The following is a 6690-nucleotide window of genomic DNA, read 5'->3' as shown; positions in this document are numbered from 1 at the left end:
AAGGCAAAAGCTTGAGCCCTGACTGTGTCACAAGCAAAGTCAAGTTACCAGTGCCTGGTCCCTTCTGGAAAACATTCATGTTGAGAGCACTCTCTGAGCACATTTGCCCCCAGAGTTTCATAGAGAAACAGGACTCAGCAGCTTTGGCAGCATCCTCATGCCTGCCTTACCCTGAAACCCATGATGTACAGCTGCAGAGGAGTGGGAGAAAGCTACAGAGAACAATAGCACTGTACTGATCTGTGAATCTACACAAAAATTCCCATTGCTTCATTCAGCATTTGCTCTTCCGTGGTCTCCTTCAAATATCTGGGAAACCCCCCTGAGGGTGCAGTTGTTTCTGAAAACTCAGGACGTTTGCTTTTCCCAGGACACAAGCAGCATGGGAGGTTAGGCCGTTCTCTGTACTGCCTGCAGGACCACCTGCAAATCTTAGCTCATCTCTCCATTCAGAAGATTAATTCTCTGCCTAGTCTAGGGGAAAGGACTCCATTAGGAAGTTGGGGGAGGCAGGGAAAAGGAAAAGTTTGGGGGAATTTTCCTGTGAAGGAACTCCCTTTTCATCACCAACAGCAAGGATACAGGTTTGTGGACCCTATGTACAGAGCCTTAGGACAGTGGAAATGACAATTCCCCCTCCTAAAGGCATTGACCCCGATTTAGAAAACAAGATCTGTTACATCTTCATTTGGCCCTCATGCTTAAGAGAGAGCACAAGATTTTCAAACTGATTTCACGTCCAGATGAAAAAAAAGGAACTAAAAACATCCCCTTTACCTTATCAGCTCTGGTTCCTGGCCAGGCTACATTCAGAAAACCTGACTTTCCATTTGCAAAGTTGCAGCAGGGGGCTTCCAGGAAGAGCTTTCACCAAGGTCCTTACCTATTTAACAACTGATTAGAAAGAATGGAAAAAACCCATCTAGACTAAAACACAGAATTAAAAGCTTGGTGAAGTGGAAGCATTACTACCCACTCTAGAGAAGTGTGCATAGCCGAAAGCTCTGCACTGGAAGGGAAATTATGAATGTTGGCTGTGGTTAGCAGGAACAGAAGACAAAATGCCAATTTCTGGTCACTGCCATGGGAGCAACAACCACCTGGGTCTGTTCTAAAGTCAAATAAAAGTCTAGGAGTGATTGCTGGAATTCTTTCTGCATCTTCATGCTGAATTTGTCTGCAGAAACTTATCATAGGTTCTCTGTAACCAATAGCTCAAGCCTCTGGTACAGGCAGGCTGCCTCTGCAGGGTTTCTTAAGCTTCTTCTGAAACACAGTGCTTCCAGTCACACTGAGAAAAGGATGCTGGAGGGAATTTGCCTCAAGTCTGCTCTTGTTTCACTAATATTTTATTTCCCCACTAGCAAAGAGATTAAATTAATTAGTTTAAATGCATCATATGTGGAAGTGGAGAAATTCTGAAGATGGACGTATTCATAGGGGTGAGAAGGCACATTTGTCTGGCAGCTGAGAGAGCTGAAATTTATTAATGACTCGCTCCAGGAATTTGGATCTCAGTGTCCAGGATGTTATGCACGTCACTGTGCAGGCAAATCACAATGGAAGACTCAAAGAGGAATGTGATGATGATGATGATGTCCCAAAGACTCACTCATTGTCACTCACGTATTGTCCTTGCAACGCTTTATTCTACACTCACTATTCTCCATGTATATACCCTTTCATTTTTGGAGTTATTGTGATAGTACAAAAACTGTATTTTGACCAAAAAAAGCAAACTGTTGGCATTAAAAAAGGGCCACATCAGCAAGTGTGGGGGCCAAATTTCTTTGCCCTTGTATAGTTAGTGACACAAGGGCTTCATGTCATGAAGCAAAACTGGATTTTTGTGTTTGAAAAAAGTTACTACTTTGAGAAGAATGTTACAGGTCTCTTTCATGATTTAGTAAGATGTGATCTGCAGTTTCTGCAAGTCAGTGGAAAGATTTCAGCAGCCACATTCAAAAAGATACTTAAACATGTGCCAGCCTTCGGATGCAGAGGTGTATATCAACATTTGAATGATCTGACTCGCTTGTCTAAGATAAACAGTCCCTATACACTCAAAGCAATTCTTTCCTGAATGCAAAACCCAGTACTGATTTAGTCCAGTACTGCACCAATGACTCCAGCAAGAACCATGTCAATCGCTTACTGGCAGTTGTCATTGTCCTGAAACTCTGTCATCAATAGCATCCAAAGGGGCAATGAAGCACAAGCAAAAGCTAAAAGTTAGGTAAAAGCAAAAGAAATCCACTTTTGCTGTTAGTATTGACAGTACACAAATTTTTTTGCATTTTAGCAGATATGTATTAGTTGGCTGAAACTGCCACCTGCTGGTCACCTCGCTGTCAATCTAAATGGGCTCAGCAGTTGTGTTAACGAGACTGACAAAGCAAAGCGAAGGAAATTTGCAAATGCACAGACACCAAATCTTGCAGCTCAGCCTTGGACAATCTGCTCTCTAACACTCACTACAGTCAGGAATTATATAACGGCCCCAAAGAAAGAGACAATATTACGTAAAAGCCTACTCCAACTCAAGTTCCTGTGGTCTTCTGACACTAGGTTGGTAACAGAAAGAACGTTCCAAAGGTAATTAAAAATAGTTGTCCAGAAACAGAGCAGAGGAACCAAAGTTAACAGCAATGACACATGCTCCAGGATGTGTGTTGCTCTTCAGGTAAGGATGATGAAAATAACATGGCTGCCACAACGGTTAACACTGTATACCTCATGCTGGTCTTTAAAACGCAAAGGTTTGGATTAAGGAAACATCAGAAAAGGAAATGTGCTCAAAACAGCTCTTGAACAGACAGAAACACAATGCTTTCAGTTCTGTGTGCATAAAGGCATAGCTTCCCTCAGGCAAAAGCCTTCACCAGAGTGTTCTTCATGGCACAGAAACCCTTAGGACATCAAGAGGATTCCTAGCCCTGCAAGTCTCTTTTACATGCTCAGTTACATTCATTAATATTTGTATTGTGAATGCTGAGTCCATCCAATAGGCCAGTCCTTGGTCATGTCTCTCAGCCCATCAGATGATCATGCCTAGTTACTCATTAAAAAGAAAAGCTCCCTGGAAAACGTAAGGATGGCACTCACAAGCATGCACACACAGACACTAACTCAATACCAAGGTCTTGAGGTTATGCTTCTTAAGTGAACTTTCAACTCCACGTACAGTCACCTGTAAAACCCAGAAAGCTGCCTTGCCTAAAGTTACACAGGCATTATGCAACACAACTGATGAGCCTTCCCCCAGGTTCCAGTTATGTCACAGACATGTCTTATTTAATAAATTTACAGCAAAACAGAATTATTGAAGGAACAAACTTCTTTATTGGTTCCTTGTGACCAGAGCATCCAAGAGAACATCTAAATGCAGAGCTGGAAGCAAAAGCTTTCTGGTACATATAATACATGCCACTTCACATGGGAAAGAGGGTAGTGAGAGACACCCCTGAGAAGGATAGAATCAAATGGAGTTTATGGGGTGAATAAGGGATAGTTTTCTCTTCCCCAAGGCTGATGTGCTCTGAATTTTTTTCCATTTTCTCTAACCCATGGCTTCAGGGAGGAGTTGTCTTTAACCACCAACAACCAGTTGTGTCTGGAATAACAACAGTGCTTCTTGCTGTCCTGCACAGGGATAGGTTTCAGCTCTGGAGAAAAAGCCACTCCAGGTGTACAACTTGGCAAGTCACACACCTCAAGTGACTGGAAGCTCACAACACACTCAGTGGTCCAATAGCCAATGAAACTATCAGGAATAACCAACAGTTGGAAGAACAACTACTACTCTGCACAGGGTGTGGAAAGAAATTATCTTCTTACAAGTTGTCGTGGTTTAACCCCAGCCAGCAACTAAGCACCACGCAGCCGCTCACTCACTCCCCCCCCATCCAGTGGGATGGGGGAGAAAATCAGGAAAAGAAGTAAAACTCCTGGGTTGAGATAAGAATGGTTTAATAGAACAGAAAAGAAGAAACTAATAATGATAATGATAACATTAATAAAATGACAACAGTAGTAATAAAAGGATTGAAATGTACAAATGATGTGCAGGGCAATTGCTCACCACCCGCCAACAACACCCAGCCAGTCCCCGAGCGGGGAATCCCTGCCCTCCACTTCCCAGTTCCTAAACTAGATGGGACGTCACATGGTGTGGAATACACTGTTGGCCAGTTTGGGTCAGGTGCCCTGGCTGGGCATGAGAAGCTGAAAAATCCTTGACTATAGACTAAACACTACTGAGCAACAACTGAAAACATCAGTGTTATCAACATTCTTCACATACTGAACTCAAAACATAGCACTCACTGTACCAGCTACTAGGAAGACAGTTAACTCTATCCCAGCTGAAACCAGGACACAAGTAAAGGACCTGGGAATGCAGTGGAGATACAGCATGCTCAGCAAAGAAACAAATCTTTCCTCTGCGAATGAGAATTTTGGAATAATTTCAGAACCCCTCAGGCACAGGAGGTTTTCCATTACTCTCATGGCCACTGCCAAGACTTCTGCAAGGGAAACAATAAGGCCTGTTGCTGTGACTTAAATGGTAAAATCCGGGAACAAGGTAAAAAAATAATTCAGAGACAACCTCTTTGCTTCCCTTGATCCTGTACTGTACATGCATTAAAAATTTGAAGTCATCATTTTGAAAAGGAAGCTATGCAGCAACAGGCTTAGCCAAATGTGGATACAAGAGCAGCATCATTCTTGGGCAAACATGTTTGATGTTCTGCTCTGATTTTTGTTAAATAAAAGTCAGTTAAACTGCTGTATCTCTAGGCGGATTTGTGGCACATTGCTATAAAACAGAAACACTGCAGACGTTAATTTTCTGATATCCATCTCTGTCTGTAAACCTTTTATTTAATCCCCATTAAAAAAAAAGATTTAAAATATAGCTGATAAAGTTTCATCAGCATGAGTCATGTGAGTAACATCAGCAGCAGGCAAAGAATGCATCTGAGAATGCTCAAACCAGACATTCTCATTTAAAATACACTATTGACTGCTGTTTAACCATCTATGCTACATATTTTTGAGTAATCCCTCTCTCAATCTATTGCACTGCAGAAAGATAAGGGTATTTTCTTTCACTCCAGATGCACAGAAAGCATTTGATTAACATTGACAGTTCCCTGGAAATTTAGGGGCTTTCCTTTTGTAGGACTTAGTTGTGAAAACTTCCTGCTCTTTTCTTTCAATGACTGGAACTCTCACTGAATGATCTTTTATTGTATTAAATGCAGGTATGGAAACCGGCTATTATTGTTACTTGATGATTCTGGTGCAAGTACCAATGAAGGCACTTAATTTTCCATTTAACCCTCTCCTTTGTTTCTCTTGTTTACCTGTCAACAGTTTTGCACACTCTACAGTTTAGCTTATTTTCCACACAAGTTCACCTCTTAAGGTACTTTGAGCCAGAGAAAGACTAATGTTCAGAGTTTACCATGCAAGAAACTCAGACCTCAGGAATCCTCACCTGTAATGTGAGGCTCGGCTATCACAATTCGTTCAACTCATACTCTCTTCTGTAATGCCAGTCCGTTAACCAGTTACTGTATGACCCAGCATCTCTTCAGTAAGACACTGCAGTTACTACAACTTCATCTAGCTTTTACAGCTGGCTTCTATAGAGGAACTTTCAATGCCTTTTAGGAGCTCCAGCTGAAGCCTGACAAAATCTGATAAACTTCAATGATTATACTCTTAGTGTGAGATATAGAAACCTCAAGTGTTATGACTATCACAGTTACATACTCATTTGCACTCTTAGTTGCATTTGTTTGCTGAGAATAATATTTTATCAAAATAAGGAGGCAAATACAGCCAGAAATATATGTTTCTGAGTGTGATCCCTGGGCAACAGTAAAATGCACAACTAGTTTTGAAAATATTAGCCAAAGTCACTTTGGAAAAAACTGCTTATATCAAAGATTCTGGGAGCTGCATTTCCCCTCCGATAGTGACCATACACTTCCTAGACATCTATTTGGCCAGAGTGATTCAGTGATGGGTTACTGTGCATCCCCACCTGGCAAAGGGCCATGCAAAGATTGTTTATGATTAATGAATGGAGATGCATTCAAGCTGGGCTCAGAGGAACAGCTTTTCTTCCAGCCAACATAAATCCAAAGTGGAATACATTTGCACAAGTTCTGCAAAAAGAATTTGGGGATTTCCCCTTACACAATCAGTCTGCGAAATGCTGAATAAGTAAAAAAATAAATCAAGACTGTAACAAACCTAGTTTAAAATACTTTGGGTTTTTTTCCCCTCTAGAAAACATCACTTATAGTGGAGAAACACCAGTTGCAGGATGTCCCTACTTCTGTCTTTCTGTGCTCTGTAATGTGTCAGACTTACCAGGGATATCAGCATGGCAAGAATACAAGGAGAAATTACAATGCATATAGTCAAAAGTGGAAATAACTTCTGCGTGCATTAAAATTAAGGCTTTTTTTCCTCGCAACTTCATGCACTTAGGTCACTGAAAAGTTCCAACATGCAATTAAAACACCAGATATTGACTGGCATACAGGTTCTCTCTTGTTAATCCTCTTTGGATTATGGTGTGATCTGTCCACTTTTGCACCAGCACTAGTTGAAACTGCGATTGTAACCATTTGGGAGACCTAAACCCAAATATTAACAGGGTCAGTTGTGGGG

This window comes from Haliaeetus albicilla, chromosome 7 (genome assembly GCF_947461875.1).
Source record: "Haliaeetus albicilla chromosome 7, bHalAlb1.1, whole genome shotgun sequence".
NCBI classification, from domain to species: domain Eukaryota; kingdom Metazoa; phylum Chordata; class Aves; order Accipitriformes; family Accipitridae; genus Haliaeetus; species Haliaeetus albicilla.
Note: the sequence above shows the minus strand (reverse complement) of the source record.